The sequence below is a fragment of the Neovison vison genome, chromosome 11 (assembly GCF_020171115.1).
Source record: "Neovison vison isolate M4711 chromosome 11, ASM_NN_V1, whole genome shotgun sequence".
NCBI lineage: Eukaryota > Metazoa > Chordata > Mammalia > Carnivora > Mustelidae > Neogale > Neogale vison.
The window spans coordinates 13112269-13129479 of record NC_058101.1 but is presented as its reverse complement, the minus strand read 5'-3'; the positions used below and the strand labels follow the sequence as shown (position 1 = coordinate 13129479).

Sequence of the window (17211 nt, the reverse complement as noted above, 5' to 3'; positions counted from 1 at the left end):
TTTGTCAAACCATGTATTTCCCTCTGAACTTTTCTCCTGGATTGAATAACGATCTAAAACTAACCTAAACACAGACATATGTATTCTTAATGTGACATCATCAGAGTCATGATTCTCTTTTCTACTGAAAACATGATCTAAAAGTTATTTTAATGTTACCTTCTCTTGACTCATTCAAATAATCTTTAGTTTCTTAGGACAAGTGCCTGTAATTCTTTGCCATAGGCAGTTTTCCTTTCTTTCCCGAAGTTTCAATTCATTCCTTCATTCATTCATTCATCTAACAGATATGTATTAGTCCAGGCAATATATCAGGCAGAGTTCTAGGTACCAGAGCTACATTAGCCATCAGCGTATAAGACCACAAAATGCCTGCTTTCATCCTAGTAGGAGAAACAAGAAAATGAAGAAATAAAATAATCTTCAAGGCGAGTTCTATGAAGACTGTAATGACTGGAAGGTTAGAGGTGGGGACATTACAGACAGCTGCAAGGATGGCCTCTTTGAAGTGAGGTCCTAAGGACAAGAAGGAGAAGAACTGGTTGGGGGGGGGGAATGTCCCAGAAAGAAGGAGCACCAAGTACAAAGGCCCTGACCAAGACAGACTTAATACTCTCCTCAATTCTATTAAATGTCTTCTTCCTGACTCTCGATCTCATAACCCTTTCCTTAAGAGCATTCACTTCAGAAAAGTTGTAAATTCTTTCTCTACCTCTTTGAACTGTACGCTAATCTTTTAAAAGCCTGATGCAGTTTAACCACCTCAGAAACGTCTTTCTCAAGGACCTGAAAGCCATCTCTTTGAAATGTAGCCCTCAAAGCAGTTAGAGCCTCTATCTCTCAGTTTCCATGATGGAGGCCTCACTTTGGTAGGCACTTTACTTACTACCGGCTGTAAAACTATCTCCTGTCATGAAGGTATGAGAAACTAACTTTTTCTTGGGCAAAGCCCACTAGCAAACACAGAAGACCCAAGATTTCCCTGTTGCCCCAGCCTTTAAAATCTCTATGGTTAAGGGTGCCTGGGTGGCTCAGTGGGTTAAGTATCTGACTCTTGATTTTGGCTCAGGTCATGATCTCAGGGTCCTGGGATCAAGCCTCTCATGGGGATCTGCACTCCCTCACCCTTTGCTCCTCCCTCTACTCCTCCCCCTGCTCATGTTTTCTCTCCCTCTGATAAATAAAATCTTTAAGAAATAAAAAATAAAAACATTATGATCAGAGAGAGGCAGGACCAGATCAGGTAGGGTCATATGGACTCTACAAGGACTTTGGTATATGTGAGAGGCTGTCAGAGTATATTGAGTAGGGGATGCTGTGCTATTCAGGTTCACTTTGATTGCAATGTGGAGACTAGCCATGGAATAAGAGTCAAAACTGAAGTTGGTGCAGTAATCTAGATATGACTGCTTGGGTTTAAACTACAGCTCTATTATTTATTACATGTGTGACCTTGGCAAGTCACCTAAGCTACATTTGCTTTAGTGTTCTCATCTGTAAAATAAGAAACTAATATGTACATACCATACAGGGTTGTTATCAGGTTAAATGAATTGATATAAATAAAATTTTTTGGGGGGGGCTACTGGTTAAGAACATGGGTTACTTAAAAATAAGCCAGGAAAATCAAACAGCAAAAGTTCTAGTTTTAGATAGAGATAGATTCCAGAGCCCATTAACTTTTCTATTTATGCTCGTGGCCACTATTTTTTCATATCTGTTGCAGGTTATCTGTTCCTTGCTAATGTTTGGATACACATCTTCGCTGCTAGCAATGGTTGTAGAATGGGAATTCTAGGGGGGCCAGGAAGGTAATTAAGAGGAGTGAAGCTGGTTGGAGGCAAGTGTATATGCAAGCGTCATGTGAGCATTGGGAACTGCCACTGTGTGGCCTCGAATTCAGTGGATCATGTGGGGCTGTGGGCCCTGTGTGGTCAGATCTTCTTATTTTCAACACACTCTGAGGATTTTGTGTTTTATATGATATTTACCAACTTTTACATTTAATCCACAATTCCAAGCTCTCTAGTAGTTTGCCCCCCCCAGTCAGATATTCTGTACATGGCTCTCTTATCCTATCCATTCTTTTCTTATATTGAAATAATCTCCTGACTTTAGAGTTGTTTAGACCTTGTGCCTTCACATAAAAAACAAACCCGTGCAACATTTACCTTAAACTCATAATCAGTCAGAATTCTTGGGTCTGGTTAAAAAATGTTCCAAAAGATCTTGAATACCTTTTTTTCACATTTGAGAATGCGCGTGGTTTGGGAGCCTCAAGCTAAGACTTATTTCAACCTTTCAGTTTATACCAAGTGAAGAGGAGGTGTGAAGCTGAAGGACAGAATTTTCTGCTCTGTGCCTCTTGGGCTATTTTACGTACCTTACTTGGAAAACATGAGATTTGACATACTGTCTTCTCAGTTTGGATCCATGAAATGTTTCATTTATCTGTTGTAAAGTAAAATGCATAATAATTTAAGTTTATTTAAAAAAAACTTTAAATTTTTCATTGTGGAGAACTCCAAACATACACAATAACAAATGAAATACTATAATAAACCCCATGTACCCATCATTCAGCTTCACTAGTTATTATTAAATAGCTAAACTAGTGTTATTTTCCTACTACCCGCATCCCAGGAATTAAATAAATCCTTAAAACTATTGAATACACAGAGGTTTGAGACGAGAAAAAGAAAGAGATAGAGGGAAAAAGTAATAAACAGTGAGAGAATATGCTTTTGAGTTAAAGATCATCATTCACATACCAGCTGAGAAAAATACATGACTAGGGACTCTACTAAAGCAAGATAAAAATCAGAACTGAGATCTCAATAGAGGGAGGGATGAAGAGGGGGAACAGTGATAACAATGAAACCTGAGCAGGATGTGTGTTCAATGCAATGAATGTATAAATGTTTGCAGTGGAAGCAATATTCTTTAAGAAACATCCCAGTAATAGTTTAGAGCATCAGATACTATTTCAGCAAAACCTAATCACCAGAAATGAGGGGGATGGGAAATAAAAGTGTTATAAATCCTCTCCAAGAGTAAAGAATGGGAAGGGAGGAGAGGGCAGAAGTGAAAGTAGTTAAAAACCTCTTCTATGGTTGGGACTTACGTAAGAGAAATAACATTTGATGGGCCTAATAATTTCTATAGGACTAGAGGAAAATGTTTGCATCCAAATTTGAGTTCCAGGAAAAATGAGTTAACTATTAACTAGGTATATTGAAATTTCTAAGAAGGAAAAAATGCAATGAAAAAACTATTTATTTATTTAAATATGGAATGCTTCACGAATTTGCATGTCATCCTTGTGTAGGGGCCATGCTAATCTCTATATCATTCCAATTTTAGTATATGTGTTGAAGCGAGCACATGAAAAAGAATTTAAACCAGTCACAAGGAAAAGAAAGCAAAAAAGTAAAATAGATAATTTATTTAAAGAAAACTGGAGAAATAAAATCAATTATACTACTCATTACAATTGATGAGAATAAGTAAAATTTTGTCATTAAAGAATCTATCAGTTGCATTCAAAATCAAAACCTCATTATCTATTATTTAAAAAGTTCATACTTATAAATAAAGGAATGAAAGACTATCGGAGATGAAGCTATGGGAAGGAAATACTGTCCCATTAATGTGGAACCCAATAATGGAATCCAAAAGTATATTCTAGAAAATATGGACATTTAGGATATAACAAGGATGGCATTTTAATCATTGGAATAGGGTGGATTATTTAATAAGTAGTATCAGTTCACCTGGCTCTCTATTCCAGAAAGAAAATAAATCTGGTCTCCTACCTTAAACTAAAACTACTTCCATATGAATAAAGACTTAAAAGTGGGAGCAAAAACTTCCTAGGACACTGAAAACACTTCTTTTATGGACTTTGGAAACCATTTGAATCAAGATAGAAAATTCAGTAGAAAATCGAAAATACTGATTCAAAGAGGCACATACAGCTTGATGTTTAAAGCAGCATTATCAACAGTAGACAGATTGTGGAACTAGCACGTGTCCATCAACTGATGAACGGATAAAGAAGATGTGGTGTGGGCGTGCGTGTGTGTGCTAGTGGTGTGTATACACATAGACACACAATGCAGTATCAGTCGACAGCAAAAAGAATGAAATCTTGCTATTTGCAACAATGTGGATGGAACTAGAGTGCATTATGCTACGTGAAATAAGGCAGTCAGAGAAAGACAAATACCATATGATTTCACTCATCTGTGGAATTTAAGAAACAAAACAGATGAACATTGGGGAAGGGGAAACAAAAAAAGAGTGAAGCAAACCATAAGAGACTCTTAACTATAGAGAAAAAGTCTGAGGGTTGATGGAGGGGAGGTGGGTGGGGGAGGAGCTAAAAGAATGATCAGCATTAAAGAGGGCACTTGTGTTGAGCACTGGTTGTTATATGTAAGTGATGAATCACTAAATTCTACCCCTGAAACCAGTATTACACTATATGTTAAATAACTAGAATTTAAATAAAAATTTGAAAAAAATTTAAAAAGTTAGGATATAGTATTTATTTATATAGTAGGGCTATAATTTCATTAAAGATGAAAAAATAAAGCTTAATGTTTGAGATAAAAAGTAATAGAGTAGACATAAGGCCACCTAAATAGTAAGTTGTAAAAAGTATATTTGAAAGATATTTTTATGCAAATAAAAGGTATATTTGAAAGACATTTCATGCAAATTAATATCTGTATTTTACAGAGATTTTTACAAACTGACAAGGATAAGACAAATAACTTACTAGAAAAATGGGACAAAGGATGTAAATGGGAAATTCACACGTGAACAAGTCCAAATGGCCACCATGCAGAGAAATAGATTCTCAACCTCACTACTAGTCAGGGAAATTCAAATTAAAGGGACTATAATATACATTTATCAAATTAGCACAAACTACAAGTGTATTTGCACCTGTTGCTGGTGGAGATGGGAAGAGTACCCAGATACATGACTTATGGAAGTGTGAATTATTTCGACCCTTTGGAAAGCAATCTGGCAACATTTCTTAAAATATTTAATGACGAAATCTTATTCTGTACACCTATCAAATATGTGTAAATATAAGGTTGCAGGTAAGAGGATTTGTTTTGTAGTGTGGTTATATTAGTCAAAATATAGTGTGTTTTGTAGTGTGGTTATATTAGTCAAAACCCGGAGACAAATGCCTATGAGCCAGGGAAAGGTAGGGTGTATTGTGCCACATGTACACTAAAGAATAGTATGCATTTACTGACAAGAATACATTATACCTTTAAGTTGGCTTGGAGGAAATTCAGGGAGATGTTGCTGAGAAAACAAACTTTATAAAATTGTGTGTAATATGAACTAATTTTGGTAGAATATTGACGAACAACCCTATGTCTTTTATTTTTCTATATATTTTATATATATTTCTATATATTTTCTATATATTCTAATATAATCAAGGAGGAATATTGTGGATCATTTTGAATAGAGTTTGGGGGTATGCGTAGAAGGAGAAGGAGGAGTTGGGGGAAAAGCAGAAAAGAAAAAATTCTTTACTTATATCCATTTTATGTGTTTTGATTCTATTTCTCCACTTATGTAAGTTTTCTATTTTCTATTTCTTTTATATGTTTATATCCTTATATAAACTTGAAGATTTTTGGAACTTGAAGATTTTTGGAACTTGAAGATTTTTGGAAAGTTTTTAAGGTAGTAAATAATGTGATTTGATTTTTCATTTTTAAATGCTCACTTTAGCTAAGTGTGGAGAACAGATTAGAGGGAGACTAGGTGAAGAAACCAGTTAGGAGGCAAGAAATGACGGGGGCTACAATTGAGGAGAGAAGTAGATCAAATTATTTTCTGGGGTAGAATCACTAGAATGTGCTGGTTTGTTGGTTGAGAGGAGTATTCCTAGCAATTGGGTTGATTTTGGTGCTCTTTCCTGAGAGGGTAAAATGGAGAAGAAAGAGATTTTGGGTAAAGATCAAAAGTTCTCTTTTGGGGGTCACCAATGTAGATGGCTTTTAAACAGGAAGTCTGGGATGAGGAAGTTAGAGGAAGTATAGATCGACAAGAAAGGAGAGGATAAAAGAAATGAGAAAGATGGAGATGGGGGAAACTGTGGACAGTGCAGTGGGGACCACTTGTATTCAGAGATCTGCATATGCTGAGGAACCAGCAAAGGCAACTGGGAAAAGCAGCTAGTGAAGAAGAAGAAAATGCAGAGAGGGAGGTGTCTTAAAAACCAAAAAGAAGAGGTTTGAGGAGAGAAGAAAGTAATGCTGAAAAGTTCAAGTAAGAAGAGATCATAGGGATGCCTGCCTGGCTCAGTCAGAAGATGATGCAACTCTTGATCTTGAGGTTGTGAGTTCAAGCCCCACATTGGGTGGTGAGATTACTTAAACAAAATAAAAACTTTAAAAATAAAATAAATAAATAAAATAAGTATATAGACCCTTGAGTAAGCTAATCACTTAATAAGGATTATGCCAGAAATACAAGTAACATTACTTCCTATATTCTTCAGATGGCTAGTTGATTGTCTCAAAACTATTGAATATGAAATAACATCGTTATAAATTAAATGATTGTACTGAATTTACAGAATACTTTGGATAGGATTAATATAATTAAAATAATGAGTCTTTCCTTACAGGAACATGTTTTTTCTTCCTTTTATTCTTTTTTGCTGTTTAGTAAGATTTTATACTTTTATTTGTATAGACTTCATGTAATTTTATTGAGGTATTTTATACTTTTTGTTGTATTAAATGGCATTTAAAAATAATAACTTTTATATTATATTATTGGTGATTAAGAAAGCTATTACTTCTATGTATTAGTCTGGAATTTGGCCACTTTACAAAACTCAATTATTTTTCAGTTGAGTCTCTTGAATATTTTAAGTATATAGTAGTATGGTCTGTAAATAATGACTTCCCCTCATTCTTTTAAAAAACATTTTTAAGTTTAAATTCAACTTCATTAACATATGCTGTATTAATTTCAGGGGTAGAATTTAGTGATTCATCAGTTGCATATCACACCCAGTGCTCATTCTATCAAGTGGCCTTCTTAATGTCCATCATCTAAGTCCCCACTCCCTTACCACCTCCCCTCCAGCAACCCTGTCAGGACCCGAGCAGAAGGCAGAGGCTTATCCCACTGAGCCACCCAAGTGCCCCAGGGCTGACTATCTTAATCTAAAGCTAAGATAGTAGTAAAAAATAGTGTGAATTATCAATTATTTCCAACGTGAAAGGTGATTGTTAGATTTCTGGCACATCTAGGAACATAACATTTAAAAGGGCAGTGCACAGAAATTTCAACTTTCCAAAGACATTTTTTTTTTTTTGTTTAACTCCATATATTCCTGTGAATCCATTTTTTCCAAACTTGCTGTCATAGTCAATGTTATTGACTTTAAGGCTGATGTGATGGTAGAAAGGTATCTTCTCCTGAAGAACGAGAAAAGAAAAAAATAGTTCTCACTTCATTTTGTAATTATTTCATTCTTAAGAGGATCATGCGAAATGTAAAATTGCAGTGAAATATAAATTCTAATAGAAACCCTACACTTCATTTGTCTTGATTCCTAGTGATTGTTAAAATAACGTCTACAGAACAATGTTTATTAAATTATACCCCTACCAAAAAGTGTATTCAGAATTTTTTTTTTTTTTTTTTTTAAGATGTGCTGAATAGGTCTATAATTCCTTTGGTTTAATAACTACAGGCATGGGGGCATTTTACAAATAAAGGTAGAGGTGGCACTTCAAACCTGGCCTCAGCCACCATTAAGCTGCATGCGAATGAGGGCAAGTCTCCAGAAATGGCACTCTCCCTCTGTCACGACATTTGCATCTCCATGTGCCTGCACACAAGAAACACGTCTGTGGTTAGTGGTGTCATTGCTTGGAATGACGGAGAAAACATGGTTGCAGGTAACACGAGTTATGCCTTTATAAAACATCTTCAACCGCAGAGCAGAACTCCCCTCGGAGCACGTGCTGGGGGTGGGGGATTGCAAACAGCTGCTTTGCCAGGAGGTGCTTTTGAAGATTGTGAGGACATTCTTTCAGCAAAACCATTGGCCACATGTGACTGCTTCTATGTATCCAATACTAAGAAATACAAGATTGACTCTCATGAGAGAGAGAGCGAGGGAAGGAAAGTACTTTCCACACAGAGACTGGCTGGGTTTCATTGTATAGGATGGTTTTATTGCCTCAAAGTAATCTTCTGTATTCAGAATTTTTTAAAAAAAATTATTTATTTATTTTTTTGTATTCAGAATTTTTTTTTTAACATTTTATTTATTTATTTGACAGAGAGAGGTCACAAGTAGGCAGAGAGGCAGGCAGCGGGTGGGGTGGGGAGCAGGCCCCCCGCTGAGCAGAGAGCCCAACTCGGGGCTTGATCCCAGGACCCTGAGATCATGACCTGAGCTGAAGGCAGAGGCTTTAACCCACTGAGCCACCCAGGTGTCCCTGTATTCAGAATTTTTAATGTAAAATTTTAATGTGCCTGCTTCAAATTTGGGTCATCTGAAGACATATATATTACTATGATAAATTATATTAAAGCATAGATAATTATCTTAGTTTTTGTGATCATCATAGATTACATATAGGAAAACCAGTGGAGTCCAGGTTTGTCATTTTTAAAGCACATAGAAAGTGTTTCTGAATCTCTCCTGAGACAAAGGACCCAGAAAGGTGGACTTTCTAGCATTTCAAGGACTTTGTCTGTGGCTGTGGTGGTAGCGGGCTAGGGGTCTGTGTTGAAGCCTTTAAAAGAATATTCTCAAGATGCAGATGTGATTTCTTTACATAATCCCACCTAGGAAAGAAACCCAGAGAAGGAAACAGAAAGGGGAGAAATGGAAGGCTCTCAGGTAAGTGTTTCCTGGGTCAGGGGGTGTCTACTTTTCTTCCTGCAAAGCCATGGTTTTAGAATGAGCAGACATTTACTTCTGTACTTCTGGTGTTTTTGCCTAAAAAATTTGTTTCAAGTACTTTTTTGATAGTTTTTTTCACAACAATAGACTCGAGAAGTTGTCATAAAGATTATGATGGCTCACCAAGAGGTGAGCCCTTTACAGGAAAAGTGTGATGACTGTGTTGTAGATGCTGAGCACTTTCAGCCCCAGACTAGTGTGATGCTCTAGAAACTCTCCTCCATTACTGCTATTCCTTCATTATGGCACCCGGTCTGCTACCTGCTGTGAAATACATAGTCGTCATCCAGTGAATGCTTGTTGAATTCAATAGATACAGTTTCAGAAACCCCTTTTCTGGATAAAAAGCACAATATTTGGTTCAGCAGATTGGCATTTGGTTTATTTAGTGACAAATATGTAGATTTCTGAAAAGAGTCTTTCTGATTCATTTAATGTTTTAGTTCATACAAGATATTGTGACATCAGGTATGCAGACTTAATGTGAAAAACCAATGATTTTTATAAAGACAAGTCCAACCAAATATTTTACACACTCTCAGGAGGCTCTACAGGTCTTGTTCCCACAGGTTTATGGTCACTTGAGAAAACTACATTATTAACAAAACTTACTTATTCTGATGCAGAAGTATTTAATTTGGGATTTTTCTTCTTAAGAAGTTTTTAAGTCGCTCAAGTTTATAATTTCTGGGAAATAGGTATTACTGTAAGTAATTCTGAGAGTGAGTTCTTAACTATATTAGAACTCCATATTAATTTTCATATAGGTAGTTTCTTCTAGGCACACTAAACATATCTGTATAAAATATTGCTTTAGAATAAGCTTCAAGTGGTGATTACACACACACACCCACACGCACAATTGTGTGCGGTATTTGGTATTGGTGTTTGGTATTTCAAACAAGTCTATTTTATAGTATGTAACTATAAAACAATTTTGTTTTAAAATTTTTTAGTAACAAATAGTATTATTGCCACTATAAACCACAGAACATGTTCTCAATTCAGAAATTAAAATACCCAGGTCTATTTTTTAATCAAAATTTGAACTAGATTTAAAGTTAGGATTTTTTTTCCCTCCCTCTTCCCAAGCTCTTTACTCACCCACTCCTACTATTCTTCCATTTCCACTTCATTAACTGGATCTGGACTCCTGTAGGTCCTTACTTGAATGGCTAGGAATTTGGCATCTAGTTTTAGTGGCATAGGACCTTCGTACATATTTAAAATCAATTGCCTTTTAGGTTTTCCTGAACTTTCCTGAAATTGATTTCTCTTTCAAAGCCCATATCTTGACATGAGGGGAGAAAACATCTGTTGTTCACATATTGGGGAGGTTGTAGTAGTATAAAAAATTTGTGGTATGCCTTTGTCCAAAGATCCTCTTAAAATATCTTTTCTCCTCTCCAGTGTCTGGTACTTTTACTCTTTTGATGAAAGGCAGCAGGTTCTGTGTCTATACCTTGAGTGAGCAACTCTTCCTCAAAGATTCATGGGCATATGCCATGACTTTTGGTCTGGTAGGAGTAGCAGCTGGTATTACAATCGACCTAGTGATCATGTTCACCTGATCTGCCTCTAGGAAGACTGCATGGAAGATGAAGCCTAACAGTACAAACAGTATCTGGGACAGATGGCCTCTTTACTCCACTGTGTAAAATGCTGTCTGTCTCTATGGAAATTATTTTCCCCGTAAAAAACAAAGGACTGCTTACTTAGCTAGACAGCTTTTTCCCTAAATGTACTTTTTCAGAAAATACTACTATGTTCTAAAGCAATGGTTCCCAACTTCTGAGTCATGAATTTTAGAATAGGGGCATGGTGACAGCAGAAGATGATCCTAGGGAGAAATATTTATATATCCACTAGGCATTGTTCTAGACTGAAAAAGTGATGGTTCTTTTTTATTATGTTCAGTTAGCCACTGCATAGTACGCAATTGGTTTTTGATGTAGTGTTCAATGATTAGTTAAGTATAACACCCAGTGCTAAAAAGTGGTGATTCTTGTACATATATGTACTACTGATTTTCAAACATAGGTAGATGTAGTTAACTAAATACAAGTAATCAAAAAGAATTACTAAATTTATAGTTGTCTTTATTTTCTTATTCAAAAAGATAATTATTCTCTTGTGGGAATGTAGAAATATTTTTCTCTTATAAAAAAATCCCTCATTTTTGAAAGGTTAGAAAATAGTGGGTTAAAGAAAGTACAAGAACAGCACACAGCAAATCTGGCACAAAGTGCTATTTTTAAGAAAGATTGATCTTGAGGAACCCATAATTTTTTTGTACTTGATGCAGAATATATACAAAATTTGTATTTGTACTGAACTTTTAGATTACATCCTTCAATGTAGAGAATATTCTAGTTTTTAGAAAGAATTTTGTGAAAAGAAAACATTACATAGGGAGAATTATATGCTTTGAAACAAAAAATCTTAGCTTAGAATCACATATTCTGGGCTTTTATATTTGTTTGTTAACTTATTGATTATCTCTTCAGAAATTTATAAATTCAACAAAGGTAGGAACTATGACTTATACATTAACATATTCCCAGAACCCAAATCTTCAGCAGGAATTAAAAAAAGAATACACCAAATCCCTGGGTTTAGAATACCCCAAGCCAAAGTTTACTAAAGAAGTTTGCAATCAGTATTATTAACCTTAAGAAATTCTCTCTGCTAAATAATCTTGTCTGACTTCTCTCCTTCCTCCATGCTTAAAATTCTTAATTTTCCCAATAATAGAATCAATAATTCTGTGTAATTAGAAAGTCATACACAATAAGTACTTACCATAAGTGACAAAATAAACAATGAGTCCAATGATAACTGCAGAAATAACCAGCATTAAGGTGCCCAGTGTAATCTTTTCACATGCTGTGAGTTTCATTTTTGTGTTTGACTCTATCCCTCTGAGAAGAAAGTACAGGAAAGCAAGTGTTAATATGAGCAAGATAAAGGACATTCTCAGAAATATTGACCTGATATGAAGTATAAAATGGATTATTTTACATTATGGATTCAATGGACTGATGCCTTTGGAAAACAACATGTAGAACCAGTAAATATAATACTTGGTCTCCTTATTTTTCAGTACATATGAATAATTATGGTAATACTAAAATCAAAATTTATTCATTTAGCATATACTTATAGATGTTCTACTATGGACTAGGCACAGTCGTAAGAACAAAGATCTCAAGCACCTGGGTGGCTCAGTGGGTTAAGCCGCTGCCTTCGGCTCAGGTCATGATCTCAGGATCCAGGGATTGAGTCCCGCATCGGGCTCTCTGCTCAGCAGGGAGCCTGCTTCCTCCTCTCTCTCTCTCTCTCTCTGCCTACTTGTGATCTCTCTCTGTCAAATAAAGAAATAAATAAATCTTAAAAAAAAAAAAAGAACAAAGATCTCTTTCCTTATGGAGATTACATTTTATTGAGGGAAGACAGCAAACAAGGTATAATTAATAAATAACAATATATATTTATATGTATAATTAATAAATAAGTTATATAACTGGTAAAAAGATCTTAAGTGCTATAGAAAAAGTAGAGCTAGGTGAAGATCAGAAATGTGGGAGTGTGTGAGATGATGCTGGCAGGATATGATATTAAAGAGAGTGGTCAGGTTAGGCCTACTGAGAAGGTAAAATCTGAGAGACTTGAAACAAGTGATGTTGTTGGCAATACAGGTATCTGGAGTGTCCCAGGCAGATGGAACAACTCCACAAAAGCCATGAGGGAGAGGTATGCCTAGAAGAACATGCTAGGAGGGCAGCGTGACTGAAACATTGAATGAGAAGAACAGTAATAAGGGAGAAATTATGAGAGGTACCAAGGTCTCAGTCATACAGGGCTCTGTGGGTCATTGTAATAATTTTGGCTTTTTCTCTGAGTGAAATATGAGTTATAGGGGCCTTTAGGCAGGACACTGATGATGTGATGACCTGATCTAATTTCTAAGTGGGTTTTCCACAACTGCTTTGTGGAAAGTAAATCATAGAGGGCAACGGTGGAAGCAGAACCACAAGATCGGAAATGATTATAATAATTCAAGTATAAGATGATGTTGATTTGGACCAGAGTGGTAGAGGTGGAGGAAATAGGGTTTGAATTTTGATATGTTTTAAGTATAGAGTTGGTAGGATAGAGTCTAGGATAGTAATATAAATTTGGCAATCTTCAACATATAGATTCGAATCTGAGACTAGAAGAGATTACCAAGGGAGTAAGTATAGATAGAGAAGACTAGGATATGGTCACTGGAACAGTCCCATATTAAGAGATTAGGAAGAAGAGGAAGACTAAGCAAAGGAGACTGAGAGGGAGCAACTAGCAAAGGTAGGAGGGAAAGCAGGAGAAAATGGGGTCCTGGAAACCAGTAGAAGTCTGTCAAGAATAAGGAAAGGAAACAACTGTGTCAAATGTTGCCGATAGCTCAAGATAAGCAAATGAGCACTGAAAATTGACCATTGGATTAGCATTATAGAGGTAATTGATGACCTTGATGCAAGAAGTTTTAGGAGTGGCAGGGAAGAGAATCGTTAGAGATGATTTCAAAGAGAATTGAAGTAGAGGGACAGGAGGCAGTGACCACTAGCCATTCTTTCAAAGATTTTGCTGAAAAAAGATAATAACAAAGTGGGACTATATATATGGTGAAGGATTGGAATCAAGAGAAATTTTTAGTAGAATAGTTTAATAAACCTCCATATATCCATCACATAGATTTAAGAACTGTGAACACCTTATAATATTTTGTCTATTTTTCTGAAAAAATTTAAAGTAGTTGCAGAAAAATAATTGCATCATGACATTCACCCCTAAATATTTTGTTTTCCCTCTAAAAATAAGGACATTAAAAAGTATGAGTTTTGTAATACCTAATGAAATTACCAATAATTCCTGAACAGCCTCTTTTGCCAAGTTCATATTCAAATATCTCTAGTTGTCCTTAATTGTCTTCTATGATTTTTTGTTGTTGTTGTTGTTGAGCAAAAGTCAAATCAAAATCTTCACGTTGCATTTGGCTATTATACTTATCTTTTAAAATCTAGAACAGCTTCAATACTCTGCCCTCACTTTAGTATTTTTCCATGACATTGATTTATTAAAGACACTGGGTCAGTTGTCTTACAGGATACTCTCTACCTGAGAGGGGAGAAGAAATTTGTGTATTTGTGTTTCAAAAAACTTTTTTAAATTATTTTTTATTATGTTAGCCACCATACAGTAGTCATTAGTTTTTGATGTAGTGTTCCAAGATTCATTGTTTACGTATAGCATCCAGTGCTCCATGCAATAGATGCCCTCCTTAATACCCATCATGGGGCCAACCCATCCCCCCACCCACCTCCCCTCTAAAACCCTCAGTTTGTCTCTCAGAGTCCTTAGTCTCTCATGGTTCATCTCTCCCTCCAATTTCCCCCACTTCATTTTCCTTATTTTCCTAATGTCCTCCATGCCATTCCTTATGTTCCGCACGTAAGTGAGACCATATGATAATTGACTTTCTCAGCTTGACTTATTTCACTCAGCATAATCTCCAGTCCCGTCCATGTTGATACAAAAGTTGGGTAGTCATCCGTTCTGATACTGAGTAGTATTCCACTATATATATGGACCACATCTTTATCCATTCATCCGTTGAAGGGCATCTTGGCTCTTTCAACAGTTTGGCTATTGTGGACATTGCTGCTATGAATATCAGGGTACAGATGACCCTTCTATTCACTACATCATTGAGGTAAATACCCTGTAGTGCAATTATAGGGTCATAGGGTAGCTCTATTTTTAATTTTTTGAAGAACCTCCACACTGTTTTCCAAAGTGGCTGCACCAACTTGCATTCCCACCAACAGTGTAAGAGGGTTCCCCTTTCTCCACATCCTCTCCATTTGTTTTTTCTTGTCTTGTTCATTTTTTCCATTCTAACTGGTGTAAGGTGGTATCTCAGTGTGGTTTTGATTTGAATTTCCCTAATGGCTAATGGCGAGGAATATTTTTTCATGTGTCTGTTAGCCATTTGTATGTATTCATTGGAGAAGTGTCTGTTTATGTCTTTTGCCATTTTTTGACGTGATTATATGTTTTTTGGAAGCTGAGTTTGAGAAGATCTTTATAGATCTTGGATATCAGCCTTTTGTCTGTAGTGACATTTGCAAATATCTACTCCCATTCTATGGGCTGCCTCATAGTTTTGTTGACTGTTTTCTTTGCTGCATAGGTGCTTTTGATTTTGATGAAGTCCTTGAAATTCATTTTTGCTTTCGTTTCCCTTGCCTTTGGAGATATGTCTTGAAAGAAGTTGCCATGGCCAGTGTTGAAGAGGTTATTGCCTATGTTCTCCTCTAGGATTTTGATGGATTTCTGTCTCACATTGGGTCCTTCCATTTTGAGTTTATCATTGTGTATGGTGTAAAAGAATGGTAGAGTTTCATTCTTCTGTATGTAGCTGTCCAATTTTCCCAGCACCATTTATTGAAGAGATTGTCTTTTTTTCCATTGGATATTTTCCCCTGCCTTGTTGAAGATTATTTGACCATAGTGTTGAGGGTCCATATCTGAGCTCTCTACTCTGTTCCATTGGTCTGTGTGTCTGTTTTTGTTCCAGTACCATGCTGTCTTGGTGATCAAAGAATTTTTTAATTAAATATTTTTTGTGACAATTGGACTCATATGTTACAAGAATAATACAGAAGAAATTCTGGTATATTTTACCCAGTTTTCCAATAATAACAAATTGCAGAACTATAATACAGTATCATAATTAGGGTATCTATAGTGATATGGCCAAGGGACCTAGAATGTCCATCACAAGGGTCTCTCACTGTTTGTGTGTGTGTGTGTTTGTGTTTTAATAGCCTCATCAACTTGCCTTCAGCCCCTTTACCCTCCTTTACCCCCTGGAAACCACTAGTCCTTTCCTATAATTTTGCCATTTCAAGAACGTTATATAATTGGGATCCTACAATATGCAACTTTTAGATTTTTCTTTTTTTCACTCAACAAAATTCTCTAGTGATTCAGGTTGTTGTATATATCAATAGTTGTTCTAAATGTTATCAATGTTGTTTAAATGTTTAAATTTTTTTTTCAAAATTGCTGATATATGTAATAACTCTTTCTTTGATATGTCATTTGCAAATATTTTCTATCATTCCATAGGCTGTCTTTTTGTTTTATAAATTGTTTCCTTCATTGTACAGAGCTTTTTATTTCAATGTAGTCCTAATAGTTTATTTTTGCTTTTGTTTCCCTTGCTTCAGGGGACTTCTCTAGAAAAAAGCTGTGATGGCTGATATCAGAGACATTACTGCTTGTGCTCTCTTCTGCACTGTCCTTCATCCACTTTGAGTTTATTCTCTGCATGGTAAAAAAAAAAAAAAAGCGGTCCAGTTTCATTCACTTGGATGTAGCTGTCCTGTTTTCCCAACATCATTTGTTGAAGAGACTGTATTTTTCCCATTGGATATTCTTGCTTCCTTAATTGATAATATAATTGTGGCTTTATTTCTGGGCTCTGTATTCTGTTCTATTGGTCTATATGTCTATTTTTGTGCCAGTACCATAGTATTTTGATTACTACTGCTTTGTAGTACATTTGAAATCTGGGATTATGATACCTCCAGTTTTGTTATTCTTTCTCAAGATGGCTTTCTCTAGTCAGAGTCTTTTTGTTTCCATACAAATTTTAAGATTATTTATTCTAGTTTTGTGAAAAATGCTGTTGGTGTTTTGATAGGGATTACATTAAATATTTAGATTGCTTTGGGTAGTATGGACATTTAAAAAATACTTATTCTCCAAAATCATGAGAACATAGTATCATTCCATGTCTTTGTGTCATCTTCGATTACTTTCATCAATCAATGTTTTATAGTTCAGGGTGTGGGTTTTTCACCTCCTGGTTTAAGTTTATTCCTAGGTATCTTATTAAATTTGGTGCAGTTATAAATGGCCTATATTGTTATTTTGAAGTGAGTTTCTTGTAGACAACATATGGTGGGGTTCTATTTTTAAATCCATTTTGTTAAGATCTGTCTTTTATAGTTGTATTTAGATAATTTACATTTAGTGTAATTATGGGTATTTTAGGGATCAAATCTGGCTTTCAAATGCCTTAATCAAAACATCTTTAAGAATCTCTGGGAGATTATTCATTATTATTCATAGACTCATGGGCTTGTTAGAGGCATGGGATGACATACACAGTCCGGAAACAGTAGTTGAAT

General features: G+C 35.6%; 2 pseudogenes; both read right to left on the bottom strand.

Annotated features, from left to right (window-relative positions):
• Positions 1-10532, bottom strand: part of LOC122890174 — a 41080-nt pseudogene extending 30548 nt beyond the window's left edge.
• Positions 3284-3384, bottom strand: LOC122890700 (annotated as a pseudogene).
• Positions 10533-17211: the final 6679 nt, after the last annotated feature.